The sequence below is a fragment of the Passer montanus genome, unplaced genomic scaffold (assembly GCF_014805655.1).
Source record: "Passer montanus isolate IOZ18808 unplaced genomic scaffold, ASM1480565v1 scaffold115, whole genome shotgun sequence".
Classification (NCBI taxonomy): Eukaryota; Metazoa; Chordata; class Aves; order Passeriformes; family Passeridae; genus Passer; species Passer montanus.
Genome location: NW_024358167.1, coordinates 735734 through 753720, shown reverse-complemented (window position 1 = coordinate 753720; position 17987 = coordinate 735734). Strand labels below are relative to the sequence as shown.

At 53.3% G+C, this 17987-nt stretch overlaps 1 protein-coding gene across 1 annotated transcript in view; it reads right to left on the bottom strand.

The window, feature by feature from the left end:
* Positions 1-12350: 12350 nt before the first annotated feature.
* Positions 12351-17987, bottom strand: part of EPHB1 (EPH receptor B1) — a 77853-nt gene continuing 72216 nt past the window's right edge. The window contains exon 17 of the mRNA XM_039696900.1: positions 12351-12516. The gene's annotated coding sequence lies outside the window, so the exon portion shown is untranslated. The remainder of the gene's footprint in view (positions 12517-17987) is intronic.

Here is a 17987-nt window from a genome sequence, read left to right as displayed (position 1 = left end):
ATCAGGCTGACTTTGCAGATCTGGGTGGCTGGAGATGAAAGTTGGAGTTTTCTTGCTCAGGAGATGTTTCCAGGTCCCTTCAGAGAGTGCTATGTTTGTTTTAGGTGCAGGTCCACCAGGAACAGAGACACTCAGTGGGGAAGGGAGGTTTTCCAACAGGGAGGTATGGCTCTCCACCAAGCTGGAGATCCCATCATGGCTCCCTCATTCCTATTAAAATGCTGTTTGTCCTCTGGCTGCACTCCCAGTGCCCCCGGCCACTGTTCCCACAGGGATCCCATGGGGATGTCAACAGCTGCCTCTATTTCTGGAGGTCAGGTTTGCTCCTCAAACCTCTCCCAAGTGATAAAACCTTCAGTCAGGTGAAAGCACATCAGTAGCACTACCATCCCTACCCCCAGCACACAGGGAAAAGCACACCTTTGCTTCCAAGTCTCCCTGACTCCAGGTGAGATTTAGTTATGGCAAATCAACCAACACTCACAACAACCAAACTGCACCCAGGACCCCCTGTTTGCCTCTTATCCCCGTTAAAAGCCAACTCAAAAAGTCACCAAGTACCTCACAACCAGCAATTCACAAAATTGGCCCCCTGCAGCTTCCTTCCCCTTGACATTCATTGCCTGCAGAGCCCAGAGGAAGAGCTGTTTATCCCTCCTCTTCCTCCTCCACACCTCCAGAACCTCTGCTCCAAGAAGTTTGAGCTGCTCCCTTTTTCTGGGCAGCACTGGTGCTTCTTCTGTTCTCCCCAGCCCCACACATTGCTGGGAGATCACTCAAGAGACAAGAAGCTGCTCTGCTCACCAAACCTCCTCCAAGCAATGCACAGGGCATCTGCTGAGCACAGCAGTCTGTCCCAGCTCCACTCATGCCCTCTTTTTAGTGCATCTCTTGCCCCTCCCTAGCTCGAGGAGAGGGGACAATTGCAGCCCAGCTCCCTCCCTTTGCAGAGCCCCAGAGCCAGGGAAGTCCCTGGTGGATTTTTTCCAAGGACAGTGCCGGTAGGACACGAGCACCAGCAAGGAGCATCCCACACTGGGCCAGCACTTCCAGGGGTGTTCCTACACACCTGATCCACAGCTGCTGGAAACCACCTGGGACTTCCAGCTGCTCTCCTGATGGAACACACTCTGCCTGCTGTGTCCAAGCCTGCAGGCGGGAGGAGATGCCCATGCTCAGTGCTCTGCTGGCCAACACATCCCTCCATGCTGATGGACCTCAGAAACGCCCCTTCTCCACCGCCCACTCCAGCTCCTGAGCAATTAAACCCTGCCTGCCAGGGCTGGGCAAGATAAATGGTGTTTATTGGGATGGCTTGCCTGTGTGCCAAACATAAAACAAAGTGCCAATCAATAGAGCTGCCTCACCTGATGGTTTTATTTCTCTTCTCCTCCCGCCCCCACTTTTAACTTTGCAGTGCTCTGAGGCTCTCTGCGGGGTTTGCACCATGGTGATAAACCAACAGATCCTCATTAACCCGTGGGCAAGAGCAAGAATTTGCCTTTTCTCTCTCTTTCCCTTTTCCCTTTTTTTATTTTTTTTAAACTCTCCCTCTATCAATATTTGATGAGGGTAATTTCAAAGACTTGTTTAGTATGATCTCCACATAAGGAGTCCTTGGGAGTGTTTATCACGTTCGAGGTATAATTACATTCAAATGCTGAGACACAGTTGCCAGGGTTACAGCTGCTGGTGGTTCCTCCAGCTTTTGTGTGTCTGGGGTTTCTCACCGCCCCCCGCGCTCTCGCACGCCCCACGCGCTCCCCTCCTCTGGGGAAGCAGGGGAGGGGCATGGATGGGAAGCTCAAGGACCAGCAGTGGCCAGGGCAGGTGACACCAGCACTCCCAGCCTGAAGGAAAGTCAGCATTCCCTTCAGGGTGTACCCAGTGCAGGGGTTGGGGTCAGGGATGGGGTAGAGTTGAGCAGGGAGTTCAATGCTGCTGACAGAAATATTACAGTAAATCCTTCCAGCCATTCCCTTGGGTCCTATCACTGGGGGAGGAGGAGGAAGGTTTAGCTTGGATATCAGGGAAAGGTTCTTACCCCAGAGGGTGCTGGGCAGTGCCCAGGCTCCCCAGGGAATGGGCACGGCTCCAAGGCTGCAAGAGCTTGGATTTGGACAATGCTGTCAAGGATGCCCAGGGTGGGATTGTTGGGGTGTCTGTGCAGGGCCAGGTTGGACTGGATTATCCCTGTGGGTCTCTTCCAGCTCAGAATGTTCTATGAATTCTATGAACCTCAAAGGATGCAAAAGCTCCATGGAATGAGAAACAGCAATGCCTTTCCTTCATCCCTGGAATCCCCAAGTGAATTCCAAAGAGCCAAGGCATGAATTGCCAGTGACAGAGGCCTGCAGAATCCCAAGGGAGAAGTCCAGTGGTGCCAGCACTGGGACCCTCTTGCACTCTCAGCTTTCTCCACCCTACCACAGGCTCCTCTGCTCTCACCAGCCCAGGAGAATCTCCTCAAAAGATGCATGGTGCTCGAGGACACCAACTCTGTGTGCCAAAATGGAGACACAAACTCCAGCTGAGACAACACTGCAGGCATTAACCTGGCCTAAATCAGATACACACAGAGATGTGGATGGATGGATGGATGGATGGATGATGGATGGATGGATGGATGGATGGATGGATGGATGGATGGATGGATGATCTGGGCTGTCTGCTGGAGATCTGGTCTTACACTGCTGGCCATGCAGAGGGAAGGAACTGCCAGCTTGAGCTCTTTGCTTTGACCCAAGCCCAGCCACAGCCCAGTGCTGTGTGTGTGAGCTCCTGACCACCAGAGCTGGAGCAGCCCCTGCCCCAGTCCCTGCTGCCAGTGTGGACCTGCTGGAATGTCCCCAAGACTCTGCTGTACTGGGAAAAAATTAAGACCTGAGCATTTCCACCCCAACTCCACATCCCATCCCTGCGAAGCAGCAACTTGGAGATCTCCAGGCCAAGGGCAGAGCTTCAGGAGGCACTAACACCAGCCCTCAGGGAAGGGGCACCCAAGGATGAGCCATTCCCTGCTCCTGGCCAGGCGCTGGGACTGAACTCAGGCTGCCCAGCCAGATTCACCTCCCTTCCCAGCCTGCAGACAGGCAGAGGCTCAGCTCCTACCTGGCACTTCCTGGACAGCGTCAGTAAATGCAGTTTCAGTCATTAAATGGCAGCAAGGAACTGGGATTGAATTGCCTTTGTTCTAGTTCCAATTTTAAATAATATGAACCTTCCTACAATAGGCAGTGTTATCACTAATCCCCACAGCTGAGCCTGAAATAAGCTTACAAACCATGCAGTAGCACTGTGGGAAGAACAATTATTCCAACAAAGGATGGAGAGGGGAGGAAACAACCGTGAGCTCCTTGGATTAGATGGAAGGTGAACACAATTGTTGTCAATTCACAATAAATAAATAATAATTTCTTTCTTTTAAGCCACCAAAACACAAAACAAACAAACACCAAGAACAAATGCAGTGTGAAGGCCTGGTAAAAATATTTACAATTATTTCAATGGAAAAAAAAGGTACCTGCTACAGTCAATAGGTTGTAAAACAAATTCAGATGGAAGCTATTGCTTACCCCTAAATCAGCTCTAATGCACTGGCAAATGTGATTATCAGCATTCTGCGGGGAGCAGCAGCATCAGCATTCATTCCAGGTGTGCTCAGTGAAGGCTCTCTTGGCCACAGGTTCATTTGTAATTATTAAAATGCACCTTGTTAGCCATGCAGCAAGTCCCAGATTTCTGGGCAGCGGCACATGCAGTGTTTGCTTTAATTTATTCTGTGCAATTTCTGCATTATTTTACTGTGTCAATGCCACAGTGCAAATGAGAAACTCCATCTCAAAGGCTCTGAAGGGAAGAGAGCTGAGCACTCCTGGCTTGGAGCTAGCATGTCCTTTGTTCCTGGGGAAAGCTTTTCCATCAAGGACAATCAGCCAGAGAGCTGCCAGCCACCGTGGCTGCTCCCACTGCCACGGGTGGGAAAGGGACCAGCTTGGTGCCAGGGGGAAGGCAGTCATGTAGGGAAGGAAAGACTGGGTACCACCCTAAGGACTCACAGCCATGGCTGCTGGGCCACCCTGCTATCCAAAATAACAGCAAATACAGAGAAGTGACAGAAAAACAGGGAGAGACGACCTAAGACAGTTTGTGGCATGAGATGTGAGAGATTACAAAATGGTTTGGGTCAAAAGGGACCTTAAAGCTCATCCAGTTCCACCCCTGCCATGGGAGGGACACCTTCCACTATCCCAGTGCTCCAAGCCCTGTCCAGCCTGGCCTTGGACACTTCCAGGGGTCCAGGGGCAGCCACAGCTTCTCTGGGCACCCTGTGCCAGGGCCTCAGCACCCTCACAGGGGAGAAGGTCTTCCTAATGTCCCATCTAAATCTTCCCGTGGCAGTTTAAAGCCTTTCCCTCATATCCAGCAACACCCTCCAGCCCTTTTCCTCAGGGCTGCTCTCCGTCCTGTCCCCACCCAGCCTGTCTGTGCCTGGGAGTGCCCCAGTCCTGGTGCAGGACCTTGCACTTGGCCTTGTTGAGCTTCACCAGGGGAATGCAGGATGCCTCATCTCATCCAAGAGGAGAGCAATGGCAAATCCAGGTGAGAAATCCTGGGGCAGGTCAGGAACCAGGAGCTTTTGAGGAGAGGAGCATCTGGGCACAGCTGCAAGGGAAGATTGGCTCTGTTTTTTAAAGGGTTCAGCACAGGGAGCTAGAGACTCATGGGATCCCAAATCCCCCAAAATGCCCATAACCATCCCCAAAGGAGAGGGCCAGGTGGAAATCTGATCCTAAGGGTTTTTAAACATGAGGTAGGGAGGATGAAGACGTTGGGAGGAGGGTCCAGAGGGGTGTAAAGAGCACTGCTTGGTGGCCTCACCTCCCAAGGCAGTGGCAGCAGGCATGCCACTTATCAGGGGAAGGGAAGGGGATTGAGGTGAGCACGGAGCATGTCTGAGCATTCAAATTACAAGCAGGGCTTGTAAGGGACAGGATCTGACATTTAATGCCTCTGTTTGCAAAGTGCTTGACATTCACGATAACAGGAGCGGCACAGGCAGGCGGGGCGGGCTCTGGATCCCCGGGAAAGCCAGTGAAAAACAGCCTGGTTTGCTTTCCACTGCCTGGGAACAACCCTGGGAGACGCCAAGGCAGGGATCTGTGTGCCTGACACAAACACCTGGGATGGGCTGCCTGCAGACTCCAGGAAAAGTCACCCATGCCCTGGTGCCTGAGCTTTCCTCCCAGCAGAGGGATGATCCACATGTGCCACATGTGAGGAGCACAACCCCACAGGAGCCAGGCTTTGATCTCATCTGGGGCTCCGAGGAGCCACTAGAGGAGAAATAAAGTTCAGCACTCAGTCTTCTCTTGGAAAGCTGGAAATAACTTACTTTAAGGTGCCTCTCCTGACAGCAGTTAGGGAGGGAAGAGGGGAAATCAGAGTTACAACATGAGCTGGAGGCTTGGAACCAGTTTTAATGCAGGGCTCAGCCTGGAGGTGCCACCACTGGTGTGGGCAGCTGGGTCCTCAGCAAGAGGTGCCCAAATCCTGGGAGGTGCCCAGATTGTCTGGACAGGGCTTGGAGCAAGCTGGGATAGTGGAAGGTGCCCCTGCCCGTGGCAGGGTGGGACTGGATGAGCTCTGAGCCCTTCCAGCCCAAACCATTCCATGATTTCCTTCCCCAGGACAGCTCTTATCCCACAGTGGTTTCCAGAGGTTCTCCTGGCATGGCTGGAGAGTGGCCTGCAAGAGCAGATCAGGCTCAGGCTGTCCCCCAGTAGTGCCAGGTTTTACAGGGCAGGGCCTGGCAAAGCTGAGCTCAGGAAGGCTGATGACAAGACTGCTCAGTACTGACACAAGACAGCGTTGTCACCACGTGTGAACACTTAATTCCACTCTGGTGTTAATGGACTGCCCAGCACAGAGACAGGGCTGGTGTGGTGGCAGGGGAGGGGACAGAGCCCAAGGTCCCCAGAGCACAGCACAGATCCTGCTCTCTCAGCCATCCATCCAGCCATGTCTGCTCTTAATTACATTAAAATAACACTCTCCCACCTCATTTTATATTATTAGAAATGAACAGATTTAAAGCATTTCCCCTCAAATTATGGTTCACCTGAGTAGATAATTAAAGGAGATACACTTTTATGTGTAATTACGCCTACTTCTGCTGCTGTATCAGGGCTTCAAAAATATTTGCAAAACAACTCAAAACTTTTATTTTGTCAGCGCAATAATTGCTGCTTGTCAGGGCTATCGGTGCCAGCGTCTGCTCAAACAGGAGCAGCATCTCACAGGCAGCCTTGCTGGGAGAGGGAGGAGTGTGGAGCTGCAAAGCATCCCAGGAGATCTGCTGGCAGAGCAGCTGTGCACACTCTGCCATGGAGCCACACTGAGCTCACCAGGGAGCAGCTCCTGGAAAGGAGAAGGATGTTTGTTTGAGTTTTGTGGGGAGCCAGGAGGCTGGAGGGAGGGTGCTCGGGCTTCTGGCCTGAGCAGTGCAAGGCTTCCCATCCATCAGGCTGTGGGGACCCACAGGGACAAATCTCTGGATACATCTGGATTGGTTTGGCACACTGAAGGCTCAGCACAGAATCAGAATTCCAGGATGGTTTGGGCTGGAAGTGAGCTTAAAGCTCACCCATTCCCACACCACAGGCAGGGACACCTTCCACCGTCCCAAGTTGCTCCAAGCCCTGTCCAAGCTGACCTGGAATGGGGCAGCCCCAGCTTCTCTGGGCACCCTGCGCCAGGGCAGCCCCACCCTCACACAGCCAAGAATCCCTTCCCAATATCCCACCTAAACCATTCCCTCTTGTCCTACCACCCCTGCTCTTGTCCAAAGCCCCTCTCCAGCTCTCCTGCCAGGATCTCCCAACCCTATTTGTCCCCTCCCTGCATTGGTGCTGCTGCAGGGGAGCTGCAGCTGTCCCCGTGTGCAGCAGCCACACCTGCGTGCAGCAGCAGAGGTGTGTCCCTGCTCCTGGCGGGATGGCAGGGCTGGTTCTGCTCCTCGGGAGGCTCCTGTGCCCCGGGATGCAGCACTGGCCACCTCTGCCAGCAGACCTGTCCCTCCAGCTGTAATTAGCACAGGAAGGGAGGGAGGAAGGGAGGAAGGGAGGAAGGGAGGAAGGGAGGAAGGGAGGAAGGGAGGAAGGGAGGAAGGGAGGAAGGGAGGAAGGGAGGAAGGGAGGAAGGGAGGAAGGGAGGAAGGGAGGAAGGGAGGAAGGGAGGAAGGGAGGAAGGGAGGAAGGGAGGAAGGGAGGAAGGGAGGAAGGGAGGAAGGGAGGAAGGGAGGAAGGAAGGAAGGAAGGAAGGTTGCTGACTCAGCACAGTGAGGCCACCTGGAGAGTGAAGGAACGTGGGCAGGGGGCAGGAGGGGAGCCTGGAGGTCCCAGGAAAGCTGCAGGGCAGAGAGGACCAAGAAAGAGGCAAGGAAAAGCCTGGGGCCCCTGGAGCAACTGGAGGGGAGCAGAGCTTGTCAAGGAATGTCTGCAGCAGGAAATGGGAAAGGGATGAGGCAAGGACAGGATGCTCCTGCACCCTGGGCAGCTCCCAGTGGGCCCACAGGTAATTCCAGGGATGCTGTTGCAGCTGCAGATACACCTGAGCGCCAGGATGTCCACCAGTTTCTCCCTGACTTATAATCATACTATCATGCAATAGGCTGGGTTGGAAAGGACCCATAAGGATCAAAATCCAGCTCCTGGCCCTGCACAGACATCCCAGCAATCCCACCCTGTGCATCCCTGAAAGCATTGTTCAAACTCTCCTGGAGCTCTGGCAGCCTCGGGGCTGTGCCCATTCCCTGGGGAGCCTGGGCAGTGCCCAGCACCCTCTGGGGAAGAACCTTTTCCTGATATCCAGCCTGAACACCCCCTGAGTTGTCCTGGGGGAAAGCCCCCAGTGGTGGATGAGGATGCTGAGGTGATTTTGTGCTGCCCCTGGTTACTCCTGTTTCAAGGCACTGCCTGTGTGTGCAGCCACTGATCAAACCAGGAGCCACATCAGGAGCCACCCCTGCAGCTGGACCCCAGTCTGGGGGCCTGGTTGGCTTCCCCTGACACACACCACAGTCCCTGGAGGGTCACCCACTGCCACCCATGGCATTGGATGGACCCACCCAGTGTTGTCAGTGTTTTCTTTGGTCTTTCAGTGACCAAAGAGACACTGAGCAGAGGAGGGAGGGTGGGCTCCCTGGGAGGATGGAGCTGCTGGGATGAAGGCTGAGCAGGGACCAGCAGCATGGGGCCAGCACTGGGACACCCAGAGCCAGCTGTGGCCACTGCTGGGTGCCAAACAGCCCTGGCTGTGGAACCCCAGCTCTGCAGGCCTCCCAGGGTGCCAGCCTGCTTTGAAGTCCCCAAATCCACACTTGAGCTCACTGTGTATAAAGATAAAATGCCCCATCTCCCTCATAAGGCCACGGAGAAATAAATTCATTAGTGTTTATAAGGAGCTAAGGAACTCTGATTAGAGAGCCAGGGAAAGGGCCCACGAGGGAAATGAATAATTCCATGTACAGGAAGAGGGTGGTAAATAATGCATGGGCTGCCGTGGCACAGGGAAGGGAAGGCTGGAGAGCAGCCCCGGGTGTGGCACAGGGACAGGCAGGGAACTGTCCCCTCAGCAGGGGTGGGGAATGCTCCTCCCAGCCCTGCCTGGGATTTGAACAAGGGGATATCCAGGCAGGACTGCTGAGCCTGCCTGGATATCTTGGGGTTTTGGGGAGCTTTTCTCTTCCCATGTTCCTTCAGAGGGGCAGCAGCAACTCCAGCTGGGCCCACAGGCAGCAGAGACAGTCCCCAAAGCTGGGGTGACTCCAGAGACATTTTCCCACCCAGGCTGATGCCAGCACCCGAGGACACCTTACAGCAAAGCATTCCCGCTCCTGCAGGGCCAGGGGGGTGTGAGAGGTGTTTCTGAGGGGCTGGTCCTGCAGGGAAGCATCCTGGATCCTCCCCCTTGCTGAGGGCAGGGGCAGAGGAGCTCAGTCAGCTGGGTGTATCTGGGAGCTGCCTGGAATCCTAGGATGGTTTGGTTTGGAAGGGACCTTGAACTCATCCAGTCCAAGCTCCCACTGTCCCAGGTTGCTCTAAGCCCTGTCCAGCCTGGCCTTGGACACTCCCAGGGATCCAGGGGCAGCCACAGCTGCTCTGGGCACTCTGTGCCAGGGCCTCAGCACCCTCACAGGGAAGGATTCCTTCCCCATATCCCATCTAACCCTGCCCTCTGACAGTGGGAAGCCATTCCCTGTGTCCTGTTCCTCATCCCTTGTCCCCAGTCCCTCTCCAGCTCTCCTGGAGCCCCTTCAGGCACTGGCAGGGCCTCTAAGGTGTTCCTGAAACCTTCCCTTCTCCAGGTGAGCACCCCCAGCTCCCCCAGCCTGGCTCCAGCCCTTGGAGCATCTCCATGGCCTCCTCTGGACCCATTCCAACAGCTCCACATCCTTCTTGTGCTGGAGGCCCCAGAGCTGGATGCAGCACTGCAGGTGGGGTCTCACCTGAGCAGAGCAGAGGGGCAGAGGCCCCTCCCTGGTGCTGCTGGTGGCTGTGGGGCAGTGAAGGGGGCTGCTGTGCAGGTTCAATCAGGGTAGCACCTGAAATGCAGCTAAAAGAACTGCCTGGAGTAAATCCTGCCCTGTCCCCATCACCCTGGGGCAGAGGCAGGATATGGTGTCACTTAGGAGGGGAATGTGGGGTGACAAATAAACAGGAACGAGCCCCTGGGCTGGCAACAGGAGGTGACATTCTTGAGAGCATCCCCCAGAACTTCTGCAGAGGGTCTGGAGGAGATTTCAACACTGCAGCAGCCTCAGACCGGCTCCATCCGAGCCCTCCTGGCTCTCCAGCCCTGCTGAGCCTCCCTGGCTTGTCCTCCAGGAAAATCCCAGCACTTTTAATAGGCCATGAGGCATCTCCAATAATTCCAGCAGATGCTGCCAGTTAATGTGGGTTGGCACAGAACTTTATCATCGGCCCATATTGCTCCAATTACAATTTAGCCTATGGTCCTCTTGGGCTCATCTTTTATTTGTCTTTCACTGCCAAGTGTGGGAGGGAGGGGAGGTGGGAGAGGCCAGGGGATGTGTGTCTGACCTCTCCCTCCTTCCCTGCCACATCTCTGCACAGCCAATACATTCCCAGCCACTCTTTTCCCATGGGAAGGGCTGTCCTTGGGCCAGAGCTGTGCATCTGCAATGAGAGCAAGAGACTCTCATCAGACTGCTCAGGAAAGCCCCTCATTGCACCCCACGGAGCTGAGCACACTCCTGGCTCAGCTTTCTCCTTGCAGTGGGGTAAATAAGGATTTATTCCAGCCGCAGGGCTGGAGTTAGGCTGGCATCACTCTGCTGTGCCGGGCGCGTTGGGATTTCTGGGAGCTGCTGCGGGGTAATCGGAGCCAACACGCTACTTCCATTTTTCAAACCTGAGAGCCATGAAGGAAAGATTTTTCATTCTGAGGGTTAGGCTCTGTTCTGGCTGTGACAGTCACCTGTGTCTGTATTGAAAGCTCAGGGAAAGTTTCTCTGGATGCTGTGTGGCCTCACGAATGACATCTCGTTCCAGCTGGGATTCAGGCGGAGATGGTTGATGGATACCCCGTGGGGGAAATCAAACACAGCTTCCAGAGCCTGCAGCTGTATGAACCCGTACCAGGGCCTGTCAGGGACTGGCTGGCCATATCCAGGCTCTGCCAAGGGGCTTTTGGCTCCCCAGGGTCCTTCAGAGCCCCATTAACCACCACGCTGACAGCAGGGCTCCCCCAGGGCAACTACTTCAGGAGCATCAAGCACTGGCTGTAAATGTCTATTGGCTACTTAAGGGGAAAACCTAAGACCTACCTGTGTAAAGAATACACCCTCCCAGCACCCCAAATCCCAGAGGATTCAACAAACATGACCACTCATTTAAACCACACCAGAAGCCCATTAAATCAAGTGTCTACTCAATTAAGGACACAAACAACTTCACTCTGCCCTCCATCAGCTGCTGCCTATTTGCATCTTGCATAGCCAAAGATGGCAGAGACTCTCTGCTTTCATTTGTGGGGATGGGCTTGGCAAAAAAAAAACATGCAAAACACCCAAAACAACATTGCTATCCCTGGGTAAAGTGTGAGGCAAACCTCACTGTGGTATGTAAGTCTGGGCAGTGGAGTCCTGCCCGCAGGAACCTGGAGCAAACCCCATCAGCACACAGAACTCACTCAAAAATCCCTGTAATAAAGACATCCCAGCTATAATGGCTCTGGAGAAGCAGAAAGGACTTGGAAATCTCCTGACAGGAGACAGGAAAACACCTCATCTCAACACCAGCACTGGTGGGACAATTACAGGATGCCAGGGGCCGCGGGGCTCTGCCAGCCCCACCCACAGCTGAAGCACTGCTTGCCTCCCTCCCCACGGCTCACCCCAAAAACCCACCCATGGGAACAATTAACCCCACCTCCAGAGCTCTCCCAGTAGCAGCTCCCCTTTCTGAACCCCAAATAACTCATTGGTGGCTGCATATTTTTAATTTACAGAACCTTTGGCCCCTGTTATCGGCTGGAGGATGTTCCCAGGACCAGCTGCTCTCAGCATCACCTGGATCAGAGAATATCCTGAGGTGGAAGGGACCCACAAAGATCATGGAGTCCAACTCCTGAGCCTGCACAGGACCACCCCAAGAGTGTGTGTGACAGAGCAGGATGGGGTGTGTGATTGATCCCAGCAGGGTAAAACACCCAAGCACAGCCAATGCACGAGGAAGAATCCATTTCCCAGCCATCATTTACAGCAATCCTTAAGGAAAGCAGGCTCAAGTCGAGGTGCATGGACAGGCTCCAGCAGGGTGGGAAGCTCGGAGGCAGCAGGGAGGGCTCTTTGATCCCCGAGCCGTCGCACAGCAGGGCTTTGAAAGGCGCTCGGCACAAACAGCCGTGCCAGGAAAACTCCTTCTCCCGGCTTCTTTGCTGCGAGCAAGCTCCGATAGGGATCGCCGAGAATAAAGTCACTTCATTTACAAACCGGGGAGCCAAATCTGATAGACATCAACATTCGAGGTAAGTCAAGGAGCGGTGGAGCGCTGCCAGCTCCCCAAATGAATATTCATGGGAACACTCCCCCAGCTCCGAGCTGAGGAGAAGCCGGCAGCAGGAAGGCTGCCCTTGGGAAGGGGAAGGCGAGGGACCAGGCTTACTTATTTCATCCTTTTTATTGAGTGCAATTTTCTCTTTAGTACAATATTCTCTGAAAGATACTGTTACAAACTCCGACAATTTCAACACAATCAACAAATTGGGGAAGAATGGGGAGGGGGGGAGAGGGGAGCAAAAAAAAAAAGAAATTCCAAGGGTTGAAATCTTTTACAGACATCTCACTGGTTATGTACAGGACAGGGTAGGGCTGGCCCGGGACACGGCGTGGCTCGGGGGGACGGGGACCTCCGGGAGCATCCTTGGTGGGAGGCGGCCCCTGCGGCCCCTCTCCGGCGCTGCTGCCCCGCTGCAATGCTGCACTCCACGCCCCTGCAAGGCAAGAGGAAGAGGAGGGTGAGAACAGGCACGTCCAGAGCTCAGAGAGCCACGCAGCATTCCCCACTGAGCCCCCTCCACGCCCAGAGAAACCAAAAGGCTTCTTACAGCACACCCAGCCTCTCAAAAAAAAAAAAAAGAAAGAAAGAAAAAAGAAGAAAAAAAAATGAAAGAGAAAAGAAGAAAAAAAAAAAGGAAAAAAAGAAAAAAGGAAAAAGAAAAAAAAAGAGCAGGGATTAATTAATACGCTGTCAGAAAAGTGATGATTTCACTGAAAGCTCTCCATTTCTCTTCAGGGGGAAAAGGAAGGAATGGAAGAGATGGAATTCTTTGTGAAGCTGAGCTGCTTTAAGGAGGGGAGGCTGGGACGCGATTTTGGGGGTGGGAGGGTATCCATGTCCCCCTGCAGCCAAGATGCATTTCCACCCCTTCCCACTGCAAAATGAGCCCCCCCCGGGGTAAAGCAGGAGCCACCAGGCACCATCAAATCGCTTTTTCCAATGTAACAAAAAAATTCCCCATTTTCTCTGCTGCCAGGGGGAAACCTAAAGGTCTGGGAACCAGAGGAGCAGCCCCAGGAGCACCTTCTCCACACCCTATAACCAACAAGTACCACACAGCAGCAAAATCCCATTATTTAGCCACTTTGGAGAGGCAAAGATGCTTTTAATATACAATTGCACCTTGGAAACATAAAGGCAGCACATTAAATAACAAAGCAATTGACTGCTGGGTCCCTTTGCTGGGTCACAAAAAACGGGGCTCACTGGCTAATTATTGCCGGGCATCTCTGCGCCTCTCCAAACATACCAATGCTTTCAGAAACCCACCCCAGCTGTGCCTGACATTTCACTCCTATTAAAATTCATCATTCTCCTGAATGGAAATAATTTTTTTCTTTCGCAAACCCACGTAGTAATGAAAGTTTTATTTAGTAATGTAGTGTTTAGTGGAAAAGGGGGCAGAGCAAAGGGAAGAGAAATTGAGATTATCTTTTTAAAAGGGGAACTTGAGGTGGGGGAAAAGATATTGCTGGATATTTCTAGGGCGCAGGGGGCCACTTTTGGTGCCATGCTTGGAGGTTTGGTCTCACAGCTCTCATTAGTGGGATCAGAACAGCAAAACACCTGGGAAAAAAGCTGTAAGAGAAGCACGGCTGATGGAGGGATGCTGGGCCGGGCGGGTCCGGGGGTGGCGGTGATTTCCCCCAGCAGCTGCAGCCCTTTTCTTCACCGGGCAAAAATGATCCAGGGACAGCTAAGGATGATTCAGGCCAAGGATGGATCTCGAGAGACCCGAGGGACAGGGCATGAGCAGCTGGAGGAGGACTGGGGGGAGCACAGTTCATCCCCAGGTATGCAGCCACCCCCTCACCCTTCATCCCAGCTCCTCCTCCTCCTCCCCTGGAGGCGGGCAGGGCTTTGATCTCGGCCAGCAATGAAAAGGCCACGTTTGTGCGGTGAGAAGGCGTTCCAGGAGGGAAGGAGCTGTGGAGCAGCGTGGCTGGGATGCAGGCACTGTGTCACCCCTTTCCACACTGCTGGGAACAGAATTGCAAATACCCCAAATAATCAAGGATGGGTGGCTCTGCAAACTCTGCAAACCCCTTTCCACACTGCCGGGGAATTGCAAATACCCCAAATAACCAAGGATGGGTGGCTCTGCAAACGCAGCTGCTGTGCCCGTGTGATACCACGGAACAAAGGTAGGAATGGGGAAGGATGGAGGCAATTCTGGGAGTGGCCCAAAGTCATCCCTGTATCCTGCAAGCCCCCCCGGGCACCAGCCCCATTTCCAGGCCCTCTGCAAAAGGAGTCACATCTCACCCCCTTCTCCCTGGGGCCTCCCAGAGCCCCATCCCCATCCAGGCACCATCAGGGACATGACATGGCACTGCCACCCAGGCACTAACCCCAGCCTGAGTGCCTGACCACGGCAGCCTCTGGCTGGCTCCCAAATATTCAGGCCGTGGAATCTGAAGAGTTCAGCCAAAGCACGGAGGGGAAAAATAAGTAAACCAAGCAATATGTGCACGTTCCACAGCTGCCTGCCCATGGAAGCCCCACAAGGATGCGACGTGAGGCTCACCTGGCTCCTCAGACAACACTTGCCATGGGCTGCACCTCCCACTGTCAGTCCTGCTTGGCACTAATTACCATTGATAATTGCACTGATGGTGACCATAATTTTCCTGCCCTCTCTCCCTACCTTCACACAAGGGTTCAATGGCCTAATGAGACCCCTGAGGATAATCAGAGAGGAGCAGGTTCCCCCATCACGACAGCAGCTCCTGCACAGCATGAGGGGATGGAAGAGCAGAGAAGGGAAAGGCACAGCCCAGCTGCTGGATGGGGAAAGCTCCGAGTCTTGTTTACTTGGGGACACAGAGAAAAGTTCACTCCAATTAATTTTTTTAAGTGGACGGGCGTTAATCCCCCTACACTTATCTAGAATTAACGCAGCCTTAAGGAGATTTTTGCCTAATCCACTTCCACATGCACCCCAAAAGGGCACTCTCTGTTTTGGGAAGGAGCAGAGTTCAGCTAATCCACTTAAAATTCACAGGGCTGGTTTGTTCAGATTAACCTCCTCCAGAATTAATCCTCCAGAGGCAGGCCAGGAGACCTCAACACCATCCTGCCTCTGCCACTGGCGGGGCAGTGTCCACGGCTGTGTCACCTGCAATGCAGCTGGGGTCCACAAGGACACAAAGATATCCCCAAAACAGCCACCACAGCACAGCAAGGCAGCAGGGTGGGACAACCAGGGGCTTTGGGGCTGTTTAAATCCCAATGGCCAGAGGAAGGAGAGCAGAAGCAGCAGCAATGCTCAGACACAGACAGGGAGAAGGGGGGCAGCTGTGCCCAGGCTGGAGGGGTGCTCACAGTGCTGGTGGAGGACAGCCAGCCAAAAGTGACAGCCATGGGACACCAGCCAAGTGCCAGCAGCTCTGACAACCCCAAAAGGCACAGGTGAAGGGCACCATGGTCACCAAGACAGGGGCACTTCCCTCCCCAGCACGGATCTGCTGCTCTGACAGGAACCGACACCGCACTGATGGCCACGGATGCTCACGGTTCCCACCTCACATCTCTTCCTGCCAGGCAGAGGAGGTCCTCTCCTGACTGGAGCAGCTCCCCTTTCCATGTCAAACTCTGGGAAGGCAACACAGCCCATCAGGGCCCAGTGGTAGAGATTAGCAGATCTCCCCTGAGACACAGAGCCAAACCCTGAGGACATCAAAAATGGGAGAGCACAACCCAACAGCAGCTCACACCTCCCAGACAGGCTTTGGAGGACATTGAGCTCACCTGGGAGAGGCAGAGCCACTCCCCCATGGCAGGAGGGTTGATGATCCAAGATGATCCCAAAGGACCCCTCCAACATCCCAAAATTGGAAAAATATAAGCCAAAACAGGAGCAGCAAAGAAATCACTGATGGCATGAAGCAACTTGCCACAGGAGTCCTGTCAGTGTGGATTTGGCTTCTCCCCCTCATCACTCAAGAAGTTTCTGGCACTTCTAAAATTCTGAGGAGACTCACTGGGAAAAATCCAAGTATTGGATCACTATCCACCCTGGCAGGATCCTTCACAGAAGAGGAATCACAGCAGACAACAAACTGAACACTACATCCCCCTGGAGCTCCTCAGGCAGCGGGGACATTGGGGCAGGGGGATGAGCAGCACCTGGATGGGTGTTGGAGCTGGATGTGACTCCCTGGGCCCCACCCTTTCCACCAGCAGTTCAAGGAGGACGGGTGGCCTTGGAGCTACAGAACATTTCTGGGTCTGTAAATCCATTCCTCGTCTCAGAAGCTGATTGATCCTTTTTTTTTTTTTTAACTCAGATTCAATGTTTAAGAGTAATGATTTCCAAGTGAACACAGAGTGTCTCAGATATATCGGCAGTTTTTATGGATCAGAGGCAAAAGCCTTAATTCAGACCTTAACAAAGGGAAACGTGTCTGTCCCCATCTCAGAACAATAGCAGGGGCTGACAGCAGTGCAAAAACCCTTTCATAGGTGATGCCCAATGATTTATCCCAGAACATGGGCCAGCTGGGATGCTCCCACAGAGATGTCCTTGGGATGCAGGCAAACTTATTGGTGAGATTCTGCAACCCAACCCCAACCCAGCCCTTCCCTCTCTCTGAATCAAACACCTGGAAAAGCAGAAAGCAGCAGAGATCCCATGGGACTCAGGCAAGGGGGAAGGATGGCCCTGTTTTCTCCTTGGCAAAGGAGTATTAGAGGCACCAAAAGCTGACAGGCTCAGAAATAATGGTTTGAGATCACTCTTATTTAAAAACCGGCTGCCTGCTGTTTTCATCGCAAGCCCTGCTCTGACTTGCAGAAATATTTAAAATTAAATATACATAAGTGCTTTCAAAGAACTGTTAATTTGAAGGTCATTAAATGGCATAAAATACATTCCTTTTTTTTTCTGGAAAGAGGCACGTAATTATGCCATTAATGCACGCTCTTCCTCCACATTCAAGCCTCAGAGATGAGAGGGCCTGGGTTCACCTTCCCTAGCAGAGGCACCACATCTCCTTTTAATTACTGCCATTGAGAAGCCTGCTGCTCCTCCATCACACCCAGGAATGGGGCTGTGGAAAAAGCATGGAAAAGCCCCAGGGGAGAACAACACAGCTGAATTACAAATGGGGATTTTTGGGGGATGAGGGAAGAAACAGCAGGGCTGGAAATGTGGAGCCACTTGGCAACACCCAGTCCACTTATGAGGAGGATCTTGCCCACTGTTTCTCACATGAGACCTTGGGCCAAGCTCAGAGCAGGGGTTTGGTAGCCAGAAATCCCTTTTTTGATTTAACACTCTATGCAAAAAGGACAAAGCCAACCCAGACACACACACACAAAAAAACCCCCTAAAAAGACACAAAAGGGTTGAGGTTTTTACAGTTGCCATAGAAATGGAGAGAAGGAGCTGATGACTGCACAGCACAAAGTGAAAGGCCAGGACCAGGGGTGAGGGTGAGGTGGGCTCACCCGGGCATGCAGCCACATCCATGCATGGATATTCATGTGGGATGCAGCCAAAGGAGCAAGGCACTGTGCTGAGCTTCACTCACGAGCAGTGGAAGGGGTCAGGATCCAACCCGTGGGGTCCACCAGCAATGGGCCCCTCCCAGCACTTCCACGTGCCACAGGAACCCACCAGGACCTGCGCCCCAGGGGAGAACAACACAGCTGAATTACAAATGGGGATTTTTGGGGGATGAGGGAAGAAACAGCAGGGCTGGAAATGTGGAGCCACTTGGCAACACCCAGTCCACTTATGAGGAGGATCTTGCCCACTGTTTCTCACATGAGACCTTGGGCCAAGCTCAGAGCAGGGGTTTGGTAGCCAGAAATCCCTTTTTTGATTTAACACTCTATGCAAAAAGGACAAAGCCAACCCAGACACACACACACAAAAAACCCTAAAAAGACACAAAAGGG